At 39.6% G+C, this 16102-nt stretch overlaps 1 protein-coding gene across 3 annotated transcripts in view; it reads left to right on the forward strand.

Moving 5' to 3' along the window:
* The first annotated feature begins 6607 nt into the window (after window positions 1-6607).
* Window positions 6608-16102, forward strand: part of LOC149845013 (mitogen-activated protein kinase kinase kinase YODA-like) — a 54933-nt gene continuing 45438 nt past the window's right edge. Inside the window, exons 1-2 of one of the 3 annotated variants that reach the window (XM_089995439.1) lie at window positions 6634-6945; window positions 7081-7141. The gene's annotated coding sequence lies outside the window, so the exon portion shown is untranslated. Of the gene's footprint in view, window positions 6946-7080; window positions 7142-10151; window positions 10265-16102 lie in introns of all 3 variants that reach the window. The other 2 variants (XM_089995440.1, XM_089995438.1) reach the window with 2 other exon arrangements.

Here is a 16102-nt window from a genome sequence, read left to right on the forward strand (position 1 = left end):
GGATTTTGTGACCAACTCCTTAACCCATGCTATAAACTGGCTGCCAAACCCCATGTTTGTTAGAGATCCAATCAAAAAATCTCATGCCAGACTATCATAAGCCTTGTGAAAATCCAATTTTAGCATGAAGTGCGATGAACCAGTCGACTTTAAAGAGTGAAGAAGCTCAGTTGCACAAATAAAAGACCCTTGCAAACTTCGACCTGGAATAAAAACACCCTGGTTCGGAGAGACAAGTTGATCAATGACAACACGCAACCGATTAACCAACACCTTAGATATAATGCGATACAGAGCACCCATCATCGAAATCGGCCTGAAGTTGGATATGTTTGACACCCCTTGCCTCTTAGGAATCAAAGAGATGACTGCCACATGATACGGTTTAGGCAGCCTCGCATTACGATAGAATTCATCAAACAAGTGAAGCAAGTCAATTTTAACACTTGACCAAAATGCTTTGAAGAAGTCGACGTGAAAACCATCAAGGCCTGGGGCCTTCCATCTCGATAGTCCTCTAATAGCATTCGAAATCTCAACTTTGGTGAATCAAGCCTGTAGAGAAATAGATTGGTTTGCCGCCAACCGCTTATAGCCCATATCGTCGATGACCCCCCCGATGCCTAAGTCATCCGAATACAACCTCGAGAAATACGAAGTAATAGCTGGCAGACAATTATGCGGACCAAACTGGCATCCATCGATCTCGATCGAGAGTAACTGGTTCTTATTATATTTATTTGATGCGTTCATGTGAAAAAATCATGTTTTATCATCGCCATTAGCCAACCATGCAACTTTGGCCCTCAACTTCCATCTAAGCTCATCTCGTGCTCTCCATTCTATAACGAAGGTAGAGAGGATGACGATACACTCCTGCAACTGACACACTTGACCCTCTGGTACACCAACAAGATCGACCTGACATTGGGCCAAATAGGAGAGCTCAGCTTCCCACTGGATGATGAACCTAAGCTTGTTCAGGTTATTAAAGCTTAACCATTCCTTAATACGTTGCTGAAGACGAAGAAGCTTTGCACGAATGCGGATGGCCACCCAAGATTCCGTAGCAGGTTGAGCCCACGATTGTTCGACCAACTGCTGAAAGTCTGGCACCCTAAGCCACCACTCCTCAAAGAAGAACCTACTGCGCCCCAAGAAACAGTCATTTGTTCATGATAGAACAGGGTCCACGACAACATATAAGCAGTGACATCCGGAACTACATGAAATAGTTCTGGAGAGAGAAAAACATGATCAAGTATCCACAAGCAAAGGCGAGACCTCATATTTGACCACGAGAATTGCTCCCTGACATGAGGTACTGAGTAAAGTTGGTTTCGCTGAACAAACTCTTTAAGCCCCCTAATAGAGGGGTTGAGAAGAACCGGTAAACTAGAATCTCGCATGGACAACAGGCAATTGAAATCCTCTTCTAAACACTGAAGAGCTCCAAATGTAACCAAAACTCGATCCAAATCAGCCCAAAACATTGGTCACGAAGTAGACACAATAGGGCCATACACAAAGGTGAAGACATCATCTTGTAGCGACGACAACAAGTTTGCAGAAAGGGAGATTGAATAAAGACCAATATCCACTATCGCCACCATAAGAGAAGCTTTCCAAAGAGCTAGGATTCCCCCAACAAACCCAACGGACGACTTAAGAGCATATGCCGCACCTCTCCATAAGTAAGATACCACTGATAACGGAATATCCTCCATTTTGGTTTAACAAATTGCAACGACATCCAGACTTTCATACTTAATCCAATTAGCTAAAAACAATCGCTTATGAGGGCAATTCATACCCCTAATATTCCAAATACACATCTTCATGATAAATACTCAGACAACACCCTAGTATGCCTTTGCCTGGCTAACCGTCGAACTGAGCTGGAGCCATCTGCTTGAAGCTGGGCTTGCGAACGGGCCAATGATTTAGCTCTATGAAGACTATTTGTGACCCTTGCCACTGATCGTGCTCGAGGAACAATTTGTTATTGGATCAAAGAAAGTTGCCCGAGTGAAATTTGCACTTCTAGTGCCTGCGCAGCCTCGACGAATGACATACCCCATATGTCAAACAAGTCATCGACCCCCTGCGACCCACCCCCCGAACCTAACGAATCTGGGCAAGTTTGTGGATGCACTGGTTGCAAGCAGGAGGCCCCCGAGGTCCCCTGAACAGATGCTCCGATAACCTCCACGGGATATCCCCTGTCTTGATCGGGTAGGCAGTCCGCCGAACACAAAAAGTGGGTTTGTTGCGGCATGCAAGGTGACAATGAGACCATGCAGGTAAAACCCAAAATACACGTCGGGGCGGACCCCATGCACATCAAGATGCCTTTTCACAGTAGGAATATCATAAGAATACGAATTGTAGAATCGGCAGAACAAAAGATCCCATGATGATAAAAAAATGAACTAGCCCAGGATCCATCATGGGCGACAGATGCAACACAACTCTTAGAAGTAAGATCGTGGCGGCGGCCCAATAGTCAAAGAGGCAAACCAAATGAACATATAGAGCCCGAAGAATTCTCAACGCAAGTGGACCCACACTCCATCTCGAGAGCAATCGTACTCATTAACTCATCAAGGCGAATGAGACAGTTTGTCAGCTCGAAAGGTCGCTTTCCGATGGAAGCTTTGGGATACGAGCGGTAGAACTCTGACGAACAGCCGGCATCACAGGATGAACAGACGACACTGGATGCCTTCAACGGTACCCATAGTGATCCTATCTTAACTGCCGAAAATGGAGAGGTACCTGCCTCCACGGTACACACCTGCGCCACATCACAAAAAGATACAACAGGTCGACGAGGAGCATGGACCCGATGCCTGGCCTGTGATGAAGGTTTCGACATACGAGACTCGCCGAAGAGGCAAATAATACGCCGAATTCTTGAACGATCTAAGCCACACATATGACAAAAAACTCTTGAACGGAAGTTGCGATTGAAACAGACAGTACACCACCAGTCTCCGAGCTTCGCTCGGCACGTATCCGCTCGTCGCCTAATGTTGCAGAAAGAAGGTTGCCACACCGGTCTAACCAGATTCCACCCCTCTAATACATCCTTGTTAGAGCACAACCGGAAGAAAGGAGCATTGAGCGACCCCGGAATCTCGTTTTCTTCCGGAGACACCGGTCTAACCAGATTGCCACACCTTCATCACAGAAAGATACAATAGGTCGACGAGGAGCATGGACCCGGTGCCTGGCCTGTGATGAAGGTTCTGGCATACGAGACTCGCCGAAGAGGCAAATAATACGCCGAATTCTTGAACGATCTAAGCCACACCTGTGACAGAAAACTCTTGAACGGAAGTTGCGATTGAAACAGACAGTACACCACCAGTCTCCCAGCTTCGCCCGACACGTATTCGCTCGTCGCCTAATGTTGCAGAAAGATGGTTGTCACACCGGTCTAACCAGATTCCACCCCTCTAATACATCCTTGTTAGAGCACAACCGGAAGAAAGGAGTATTGAGCGACCCCTGAATCTCGTTTTCTTTGAGCTACCCTAAGAGAGAGAGAGAGAGAGAGAGAGAGAGAGAGAGAGAGAGAGAGAGAGACTTTTTTCTGATGCATCAAGTGGTCCCATGATTGCGTACTATTTAACATGCATACCAATGTTATATCCTAAGTCTATATTCTCACGTAACATCAAGTGACAACCTAGATGCTCCTTATGTCATGTAAGTGGCCCCATTGCTTAAAGTTTCCAAATATACTTTTCAAATGTTTAGAAAAGCAGCCAATCACTAAAACCTCCTTGTTCCCAAGTTGGGCAATGATAATGCTCAAGTGGTAGTTGGTTCCATGTCATCTTAAAAATGGAGACAGCATAAGGTGCTTACCCAAGCATATTTAGTTTGAGGACAACAAAAAAAATAAAAAAATAAAAAATTAAACATTGCAATGCTAGCTTCTTGAACTTTGTGCACTTCACAAGTTGCCTTTCACTAGATAAGTGAAGCTCGTGGGTCAAGATAACCAACTTTAATGGGCATACCGCTGTTTTTTTTACTGTATACCCATTAAAGTTGGTTATTATGACCTACTTGAGTAAAACTATCATTTAAATTATTACCACAATATCCATTCAACTAAAAACAATAAAAATATACTAGTGGTTGCCTTTTATAATGTTTAGTTTATATTTTTTATACAATAATGACAAATCATAAATTTATAAAAGTATTAGTGCATTTAAGAGTTATTTTACAGTAAGGTGATAAAAGAAAGTAATGTGTCAAAATGAAGTTTTAGTCGAGAATGAAAAGGAGGATACTAATAACATATTATAATTTGTTATGAGATATAAAATTCCCTAGCTACAACGTGTGAAATTGACACTGAAAAAATAATAAAGCTAATTAACAGCACAATTGTGTACTTCTATAAACTTGTTAGAAATATTTGTTAACATCTATAATGTCATTATTTATTTGAAGGCAATCACAAACTAGGTGGCAAGTATCACCTTTAATTTGACAAAATAAATACAAATATTCAAAATATATCAACTTTAGTTACTAATATTCTTAATTATTAGCAATTAGCTACTCTCTTTGTAAAAGAAAACTACTATTGAAAGAGAAATTCGATAGTTAGTTTCTTCAAGATTATCATCAGGGGCTCTCCTTGTCTGGCAGGAGCAGTTAGTGCACGTAACTTTGTGTTGGGACGTTGCAAGTTCGAACCTCAAATGGTATGGTTGTATAACTGGTAGGGGTGTGCCTAACCACAGCTTTCTCTGTAAAACAAAAAACAAAAAAATTCTATACATCTTATCAAATTAACATTACTTTGAAAATTATGAGTAAAAATTGAAGACATTGACAAGTTTTCTTGAATTAAGTGAGAAAAGAAGAATAAGAAATGGTGAATTTTTAAATGTTTTACTCAATGAACAACCAATCAGAGCTGATCAACCAAAATCCATAATGCAGTTGCCAAAGGTGCAGTGAAACCAACTAATGTTTTAATTCACTTATAAACACCTTCTTGGCAACTTTATATTTTAAGCATTTTGATGAACATTTATGATGTTATTAACAAAAATTGTAATTAATTGACAACTCCATCATTTTCAATTTAGATAGATGCATTAACTCAAAACAATTTCCATTTACAATCTTATACGTAAATGGTGTTGCTGTTTTCTGAAGTAGATTGAAGATTTTCTATTTGAACTGTTCATCAAGTGATACACAAGGATACATAAGGTTAAATTCTATTATACTTAAGTTCTCATTAAGAAGTATTGTAAAGGAAAATTTTAAAAGAAGAATTTCAATTCCAAAAAGCTTAATGTGTGTATGGTTTGCCTATCATCCACCAAAACATTGTGTTGCTAACAAAAAGAAAACCTAATATAAAAGTAGATGCACATGCTCAAAATAAAGATGAATGGATCAACTGTGTGCAAAACAACTTCTTAAATTTTATATAAAATATTATTCAGAATACTTATTTATTTTACAAAAAATACTGAAATTGCATTTATTTCAACTGTATATAATCAATTCCACTTGAGAATTTAACAATTTCAAGGTGGTTCTACCACGTTCCATTTGTTATATCTAATATATTAAATGATGATTATATATAAGTGTAAATAATATATGTAAAATAAAAATGAATATACATGATTAGGGTTTAGAGTTGAGTCACATGTGTGATTAAATACCGATGCAAGTTTCTACATAATTCTTATTATTCTTTAACTAATAGGAATTTAAGTTTTGTTTCACCCATATTTAACCTTTAAGACCCAACTAAGATCTCTTTTGGCTACGTAATTTTCGTTTGCATCTAGGTCCTCCAAGAAGATTAATGTTATAACTCCAGATATCAGGATTTTTCTTTGAGAAGGAAAACCTCTTGATGGATTAAAAATCTAGTAAATAGTTTGAACAAAATATTATTATTTTTTAGCAAGGCCAAGGGAAAACCCACCATCACTAACCCTTGAGTTCCCCCTTGCCCACCGGAGACAAAAACGATTTTACTAAAATGTTATTTGTAAGATTTTATCATTTTATGAGTCAGTCATAATAAAATTGCAATAATATCAACAATAAAATCACATTATTTTTAATATTTGTGCCTATGCTTTCCACCAACAATCTATTCCACATTTAGCCATTATCCACAATAACGTTAAAGGTTGTGAACGCTAAATATCGCGATGTTTATTTTAACGAAATACAACGATTTTATTATCAGTATTTACCATTCGCAAATCATATATAAGGAAAGCTCCTTTTGACATGTTCATAAATCTTGTCATCTCAATCTTAGTTATATAATTATATTTATCTAACTTTTAAAACGGTTTAGCTTTTCTCATAAAAACACGAGAATGTAAAAATCTTTGAAACCTTCACGCGATATTGGCTGCCGTTATTTATCCGTTTTAAATTTTTTTCATCGTTCCCTAAAAAAAACCAAATTTCCTCGCTGTGCCACACGTGCTGCTGCACACGAACTGCTTTTCTTCTCGGCCTACCCTCTTTTAGTCCACTCTTTTGGAACCGTATCGCCTACTTTTTGCACCGTTTCGTTCCTCCCCTCTCTCCCTTCGTCTCAGTCAGAGAGAGAGAGAGAGAGAGAGAGAGAGAGAGAGAGAGTCTCTCCGATTCCCCTCTGGAATTCCTTCCTCCCTTCTCCGGTCTATCCCCAAGAACTAGGGATTCTTGCTGCTTTCGTTCCACCACGAATTCCCTCTTTCCCCTGTTTGGTTTCTTGCAATCACCACACTTTGTGAGGAATTCTGATTGCCCTCGGATTTCCCCTCACAGAGGAATCCGGGGGATCGCTCGCTTCCCGATCTAGCATTTGGATTGCACTCATGGTCCTCCGGCGCGCCCGGCCGTTCCGACGCTGCCGGTAAAATCCGCGGCCCCCAATCCGAAAGAGAGGTACGAATTTCTGTCTGGTTCCCCCTTCCTTGTGTTTATTTTGGGGTTTTTTGGCCTTCGTCTTGATTTTGGGGATTAGGGTTTAAGGGTTGGTGGATCCGTCTAGGGGCGCACTTATTTGTGGTTTCTTTTTAGGAATTAGGGTTTGTTGTTCGAGTTGGGACAGCCTCAGGGAGCAATGGAACTGCGAAACATGGTTGGATTTCTTGTGGAATATGTATTCTTGGTTCTGTTTTGCAAAATTATTCAATTGTTGTCGCGACTGATTCGTAGACTAGGTGGCGATTGATCCTAAATGGTGAGGAGAGACACATAATTGTGTTGTTAGTATCTATCTTTGTGGGTGCCGTTACAAATTTGGATGCTTCCGGAGTCAGGTTTGCGTTTTTAGAGAAGATAGTTTGTTCGAATTAGGAAATTGGGCAGATTGAGTTCTTCTGGTTTCACCATGTTCGACGCCTCTTCTTCTCTTCTTTACTGCACCTGGGGATGATGGCTTCCTGTGTATTGTTGCCATATGTGGTGTAATATCTAGGTGGTGATGTAATTGGGCAGTTGATAACACACATTCTTAGAAGATCTTTATGAGAACAGCTTGGTATCAGTTACTTGGATGTTGCAATTTGATTGCAAGAATTATTTGCATATCTTAAATTGGTTAATGTGGACATGCTTTGCAGTACCTTAGGTTTGATGTTATGTAATTCTTTTCTTTTCTTTTCCTTTGTTTTGTTTGGAGTGGAGCAGCGTGCTTTTATGCTATGTATTACAGAATTTACCTCAACTTGTCTCACCTGGTTGGTGAAGTCCTAATATGATTTAGGATTAAACGCGTGGACTAGATGCTCCTGTATTGAATAAATTACTTCTTTGAAATACTGTGAGTAGCTTAAACATAGCAATTAATGAAAATATTGTGGTACTATCATGATATTATCACAATAATTTCCCAATAAATTCAGTTTTCAATAGATTTTTTTTTCCATTTTTTATCTTACATTTTTAATTAAAAAAAGTTCCTGTGATTTCCCTGAGAACAAATTCCCTTGAGGAAGACCCTCGCAAAGTTATTGTGAGATTGATATTTGTTTCTGTGCTTTTAGTTAATGTAATATAAGGCTTATCCATATGCATGAAGAAAAAGCAAATTTGGAGTGAGGCCTGCCTTTCTCCAATTTTTTCTCATCCCTCAAATGTTTTGTTGTATAATAACTATTGTTATGTTCCCTAGGAACTGTCTCCGACAATTCCCCTAGTTCGGAAGGGTGTATTCAGATGTGGAGTTAGACAAGAATTCTCATTGGGTCCCACTGCATTTATGTTTGGGGGCTTGTTCCACGTGCATTCCACTTTTGTATTTTTATCTTGGATTCCCAAAACAAGGACAAAAATGGACCTATGCTGTTGTAATTCATCTATGAAAGTAATAATCATAGTTCCCGAAAATGTGGGGCCTGTAACTTTTTATTTTTAATACATACTTGCATGTTATCACATTTAGTTTGCTCCATTGAGAATTCACATTCACCTAAGCGGCCTTAAATCCAAATGTACCCTAAGTATTAAAGCATCATTGTGGACAAACCAGAGTTACCGAAAGCTTTTTAGATAGGTGGGAAGCTCGCTTCCCGGAAACTCGCTTCGGAAGTGCGATACTCCTCGCTTTCAAAACTTGGTGAGAACCTCGATTCCGCCATGCTTCATTTATTCTTATTATATGTTCTCTTACTCAACTTTTCATGCTTTTTATGTGTTTTCTCTGACTCTTCTCACTCACTTCCATGTGCTTTTGCGAAATTGGTAGTCATCATTTTTAGATTTTGTTAAAAATTTAATTCTTACACTAAAAAATCATGAAATTTAATATTAGTCACTTTTATTTTAGTATTTATTTGTGTTTTATTTTGATTCTCATTCAATTCTTATATTTCTTTTTTTTTTATTCCTCGCTTCCCGCTTCCTATCGCTTCTCGCTTACGCTTCCCGTATCGTTTCCCGCTTCCGCTTCCTAGTCTGGCAACCTTGGGATAAACCTGACAAAATTCTATGCACAGGTGCAGTTGTCTTCTAGATATGAACCTTTACTTGGAGAAACCATACTGCCAACCGTAGTCACAAATTATTGCAGAGATTTTGAAAATCTTGTGATATTTTTGCGATATATTTGAGAAACGTATCATTTCCGATTATATCGTGAGATTTTAAAGATCTTGATATTTTTGCGATATTATCATGAAATTATCACGGCTAATATTTAAATTCATAGGGAGAAAAATTAAAAAAGGGTAGTTTCGTACCTTTGACCCATTTAAATCCCTCCAATCGATAGTATGAGAGACTGTTTTGGAAATAGGTGCATACATGGCTACCCCTCTTTAATAGCAATCTTGTGTTTCCAAGGCCTAGCGAAACAAAACATTGAAATATTTTCAAAAGAGGTGCCTAAACGGCAATCTCATGTTAAGCATCCTTGGTGCCCTCCCAATGCTTCAATAAAAGGGTGTGGGTCTCTCTTGAATAGAGAAAGGCAGGGTATCTTTTTCCCCCTTCTGGTCGATATAGGAATATTCCTTTTCATATGAGAACCTAATTTATCTTATTCACTAATTTTTACCAAACTAATTTAGTTATTAAATACTTAATACTTATTAATCATGTTATAGTTTCACTTTTAACATATAATATCTGTTTATTACATATTTATTTATCATGAGTTATCCCGAGAAAAACAAACTTTTTAAAAATCTCCCGAGACATTCACTTGCCGAGAATGATATTTGTGACTATGCTGTCAACTACCTTAGTGGATGAGCTTGGAATTAAGTTCCTTTGACAACAGGATTAACATAATAGTCAATTAGAATTTCAGAGGGGTGTTTATACTAGGTCAGCAAACTGTAGTGCTTGGTGCTTTACCCCTGATCTTCTACAAATGATTTTAGGGCTTCCATGATCTCGTTCGAATTGGCCTACATTCTTCCTACATATAGGCAACTGGATAATAAGTGTGCATTAAGAGAAGTATCTCATTCTCATCATGTTACAGGTTCTTTGAGCTGATTCTTGAGATAACAATGGTACACTTTCTTGGTAATTAGAGGAAGGTAGCAAATATGGATAAATTATGATGCCTTAGTTTTTAGCTCTAGATAGGGTTGAAAAGAGAATTAGGATTCTGGTATCTGACTCCTTGTGCATGGAACCAGGTGTGTTGATGATGGAGTTATTCATCTTGTTGATCATGACCATGATGATGAGCAGTAGTTAATTTGTGCTGAACCTTTTTTGGAGATGGAATTTGACTCGGCCGAAAAGAAATGTGAGATTTTTTTTTCCCATTTTTGAAGATGAATTGACTGGGGCTGAAACTATTCACTTGAATATCCAGAGGATTGTCTATCCTATTGCGAAAGAGGGTTTGATTTTGAATTTGTTGGGTGTGTTGGGAATGTTGGGAATAGGTGATCCAAAAAAGGGTGAAAATATATATTACAAAAAAAATCTTTGCCATGAGGCCTCATTGTCCTTTTGGTATCTTTTTTCTCTTCTAGTGGAATTTATTTCTGTTTAAAAATACAAAAGTAGTTAATTTGCTTGCAGGCATTGGATGCCCTGTACTATTGCTGATATAAGCTTTAAATGCTGCATGACAGTAGTTAGCTTTGTCTTTTTGTTTCATTATCCCTGTACTGCTTAAGTCATGTGGAAGTTGATTGTGCAAAGATTGTTTTGATTACTATTTAATCTTACTGAACTGTATTGATTACTATTCAGTCATACTGAACTTTCAAGATACAGTTTCTGGATATGCTGATAGAAATGCATTAGTTATTTAACCCATATCTATATACTTTATGAGCTGTAGCAATATGTTTTTCAAAAGAAGGCCCTACATATTATCTGGTTTAATATCAGCTACTTTAATGAACCTTAAATTATCTTAGTTATTATTGTTCAATGGTTATTGTAGTTTAATTCACCCCATCATGTATGTGCTGGCATGTAAGCTGCTGTCACCCCACAACTCGGTGGGTTTGGGCCGGGCACACCTAGGGTCCAGCAGAAGGGCACGCATCAGGGCATAGCAGGTGAGACAGCGGGTCGGATTGTAACGCCCCAAATTTCAAACTTGCGAACCTTTTCAGAAAAACATGCAAGACTAGAAATATCTCTTTCCTTCAGAGTTGGTTTATGAAATCAGCGGGAGATTTTTCTTTGATAAATCATAAGGCAAGCTGACAACTTTGGGCACGTTAGCTAAAAGAACCAAAACGCACAAAAATTCGGATATCCTAAGGGAAATCCGATACAAACCCAAGCGTCCAGGACGCGAGTTAAGAGCAGGAAGAAGGAGTCTTGAAGCCATCTTGCAATCGCGCCATCGCCCGTAGAGTACCTAAACATCACATGTACCCATAGAATGAGTTAGTTTCGCGAAAAATTAGTAGGTGCACAAGAGAGACTAACAGGAAACTAAATTAAGTACATTTAATCAAGGTTTTAAAACCCGTGACTCGGAACTCGACTCGTTCTTTATTGACTCGTGACTCGGCGGGTCAACTCGGTGACTCGGACCGGGTTTTGTTAACTTTTGATTTTAAAAGAAAAACAATATATAATTTGTCTGAAACCATGTTTTTGAGTAAACATAGTCTCCAAATGTCTGTAAGAATATAAAAACAACTGCAAAGAGCTATAGAGGTTTGCTTGAATAATTGAATTTGATATCTATACAAGCACTTTGACAGTCAATTTGTCATGTGCCACAGAAATCTGGGAGTTTAAAGATTAAAAGTTTATTAGATGTAGAACAGTTGGTCACGACAAGCAAAAATTCATTAATTTTGCTAGTTTAAGTCCCGACTCCCAAACCATTTCATCAGCTTGCAGAAAGTACTAGACTCTTTTAGCCTTACTCAAGACCTGGTTCTCCATTTCAACAGTTTATCTGATTTTTCATATCAATCCCAATTTTGAGGTAAACAAGGTCTGAAACTTCAAAATAGACCATTTTTTATTTGACAAAAGCAAATGCATACAAAAATCTCCTGGTTTTGCCAATAGAGTAAGTTTTCAATGTATGTTTTTACACAGTCAATTGTACATACAATCTATTAGAACACAATTTTTTTTTCAAATAGTTTGTCAACATGTAAGCAAGTTTCTCAAGGGCTTCACAAATCAATGGCCTACAATATGCCAAAATTTCATGACTCAAAAAAACATATTTTTACATAAAAAAATATGATAAAGGTGTGATTCCTAGCAAATAAACCATGTTGAACACATATATGAGGTCAGATTGCTTAGATACAACTTGCACCTGTGATTTTTCAACTAGATTGTACAGACAGTAAACAGTAGACTGCATATATGTATATATATCATTACCATTTGAAACTCAAAAAACAAATTTCAAACATCCCAGAACTCGCCCGAGTCAAGCCGAGTCAGGCCAAGTCAGGCCAAGTCAGGCCGAGTCAGGCCGAGTCAGGCTGAGTCACGCCGAGTCAAGCACGAGTCAAGCCCGAGTTTTGGCAAACCGAGTTTGCCTTGCCGGGTTGACTCGTTGGAGGGCCGAGCCGAGCCGAGTCAGCCGAGTCAACGAGTTGACTCAGAGAGTTTTAAAACACTGCATTTAATTCAGTAGGCTATGCAGTTTAAAGCAAATATGCAGTTAAACAGGTAAGCAATGCAAGCAGGTGAATAATGCAAACACGTAAGCAGTACAAGCGAATAAGGCGTGCGAGCGAGTAAGTAGTGCAAATGCGTAAGTAGTGCAAACAGTAAGCAGTTCAACGCAAGTAAGCAGTTCAAAGCAAGTAAGCAGTGCAACTGACCAACACAGCATACGATCCATTTGATCGTAAGCTGTGAACTACTACGCAACAAGCTTGTCCTCATTCCTAGAACGAGGTCTCTGCATCTAATCACCACCAGGACATAGCTTGTCACTCACTACTTCTAACCAACGCTTTGTCCTGAACGACCTTAATCTATCCTCAGCTCTCAAAGTCTTACGCGGCTAACCGTCACCGGTTATGACACACTAAGCCGTCATACTTTCTCAGAAAAGTTCACCCTTCCGTAGAAGGTCCAAAACATGATCACTAACTCAAATCGCTAACGATCTGATTCTCACACCTGAGTCAAGCATGTAATCATGCTAAAACAGAAAGCCGAAACTATGAATTCATAGTTTGCTATCACAAACAATCTCAGAAGATCGTCACAGCTCACCATAACTTTTTATGGTAAGCAAAAACACAAGATCCACGTCGGATCGTTCGGTCCGAGAGATATACGACCGGACAAGGAATTACCGCCCTAGAGGGTATACCTGATCTTGGACCCTACACTTCCTCACAGGAGTTCACCGTCTTTGCGGCTACCCGTTCGTGGACAGTATACATCCTCACAGAGATCTCCCACTCTAGCCGGGTCACCTGATCTGGCAAATGTATAACCTCACAGCGAAACCTTTGGGAGATCAGTCCCTAACAAATGCCATATCCAATGAAAATCATTGCGATACACGCATCCACACAAATGACCGCTCTCAGGGTCGATAGCCACTAATACAAACAATAAGATCAACGCCCGGATCACCTGGTCTGGGACATGTATAACCTCATAAGGAATTCCGCCCTAGATGATATACCTGGCCTTGGACCATACACTTCCTCACAGGAGTTCACCGTCTTTGCGGCTACCCGTTCGTGGACAGTGTACATCCTCACAGAGAATCTACCACTCTAGCCGGGTACCTGGTCTTGATCATACACGCCCTCACAGATAATCCTTTGGAGATCCGGTGCTCGACAGACGCCCCACTCAGTGATGCATGCATCAATAATCGACTGCTCTAAACCATTGACCGCCTCGGGGTCGGTAGCCACAATATGGGCACAAGCATGCATATCAGCAATGTGTATCGTATCACTTCACATAGAAGCATAATATCCTACGCATCGTGTTATTGCCACAAGGAATATTGCAATCCTCAAATGGGCCCTCAAAGCATGTGTAAACGACACATGAGAACGCGCAGATATGGCAATCCAGTTGATTCTATAGGCGAAGGGTAACTAACTCTACCCGTAAGCCAAACAAAACAACTGAATAAGACAAACATTCATAACAATGCTCGTAAAACATATAATTACCATAAAATGGCTCAGTCGATCGACAAGTAATTAAATTAATTGTAAGGCATAAACCATTACATCACAAGCCATTCATAAGCAATCATACGACAACAGTTATATCACAATATGTAAGCAGCTTATAAGACAAGCGGCCACATCAATCCTAGTTGCCACCAGTTCGTAGATTACGAGCTGTATGCAATCACATCAATCATAAGAGATGCAAGCCAACAAGTGCTACGCTACAATAAGCACCAAACAGTTCGACCAAGGGATAAAGCAAGTCACATGCTAATACGTAGCAACTGGCATAATGCTATTATTATAAGTATTTAACCAGTATGAGAAGCTCCTTATTACTCCGCAAAGAACTGCGTAAGCAGTTTAACCAACTAGAGTAACGCCTTGACAGACGTGCACAACTCAACGAGTAGCATACTGAACTATCGAGCAAGCAAGCGAATTAGTAGTGCAAGCGAAGTAGTAGTGCAAGCGAATCAGTAGTGCAAGAGAAACAGTAGTGCAAGCGAATCTCATGACTCAACGACCAGTGTGAACAGACCTTATGTTTCGATAATTACGAACCTGCGGGTACGCGCAGGCAAATCGTAGAACCAACTGAAACTAGTTTGGGCGTCCGTTATTCTATGTATTTTCAATAACCCGAATAGCTAGTTGAGTTCCCTCCAAAGGGACAGTTTTAGCCGAGAGAGGATTCCCCAAAGGAGGCTGTGCCACGGACGCATCCAACTTCTGCAGAAGTGTTGAGCTAACTAATGTAGCCCATTTCCCCTAACTCCAATGACTGGGGAGGCCAGATCGTTGCCCGTAGGGTGGTTGTTAACAACCTGTCCATTGGAGTTTGTACCGCTCTGTCCTCTCCCTTGACAGACAACCAGAAACGAATAGGTACGTTAGGGGTTGCTTAACTAACAACCCATTCTATGCTGTTTTATTTAAACCACTCGAGCATCTTGCCTGTGAAGGCGAATGTGATGCCATTTATGTGATTACAACATTTTGCATTTAGCGTTGTTCGAGGTCGCACGACCGTCTCATCCGATCATTGCAGTACTAGACGTGTCGTGCACGACTACAAGTACTCTAGGATGAAAGGGGTATAGCTCCTCAATAGAAGGCTCAATAGGAGTGTTTCACAAAGATGTAAAGTTTATCAACTTTACTTTATCTTTTGAAACATCAGTACCTTGTGCCAACATTATGTAATGAAATAAGCGGAAGAAGCCAAGAATGCTAAAGCATTCACTATGTCCCACACGGACAAGTGCAACAAGCACAAGAGAGGAAATCCACTAAGGGATATACAAAGGGCCTTATAAAAAGGCTACACACATGAAAAATAATATCACTATTACTGAAGAGGAGCTCTCAAGAGCAATACCACATACATGGGGGGTTCCCCCTATTTATAAGAAAAGGAGACCAAAGGGGCTCCCAATAGAGTCGTTGGGAGCCCCCAACGGTCACATATGTGACCGTTAGGGGCCCCAACGACTCCATTGTGGGGCCCCTTTTCGGTATCCAAAAAATACATATTAAAAAATAAAAATAAAAAACAGTAAAATAAGAGAAACAAAATAAGTACCCCTATGGGGTACTTTGTGAAATGACCATAATACCCCTATCGAGTATTATGGTATTATTACATATGTTTTAACACCCCCCCCTCAAACTTTACGGGGGAATGACCGAAAGTTTGCCAAGAAGGAACAAGAAGCGAGGAGCAGACAGGGCTTTGGTAAAGAAATCTGCAAGTTGATATTCTGAAGTGACATATGGCAGTGTAACTGTCCCACGAAGATATTCATCACGTACATAATGACAGTCCATCTCAATATGTTTAGTCCTTTCATTAAAGGTGTGGTTGCTGGCAATATAGATGACACTTTTGTTGTCGCAACAAAGCTTCGAAGCACCGGTAATTTCGACTCCCATATCTTGAAGAAGACTTCGAAGCCACACAAGCTCCATTGTAGTGGTTGCCATAG

Source organism: Nuphar pumila, chromosome 2, assembly GCF_984573655.1.
Source record: "Nuphar pumila chromosome 2, dmNupPumi1.hap1.1, whole genome shotgun sequence".
Taxonomy (NCBI): Eukaryota; Viridiplantae; Streptophyta; class Magnoliopsida; order Nymphaeales; family Nymphaeaceae; genus Nuphar; species Nuphar pumila.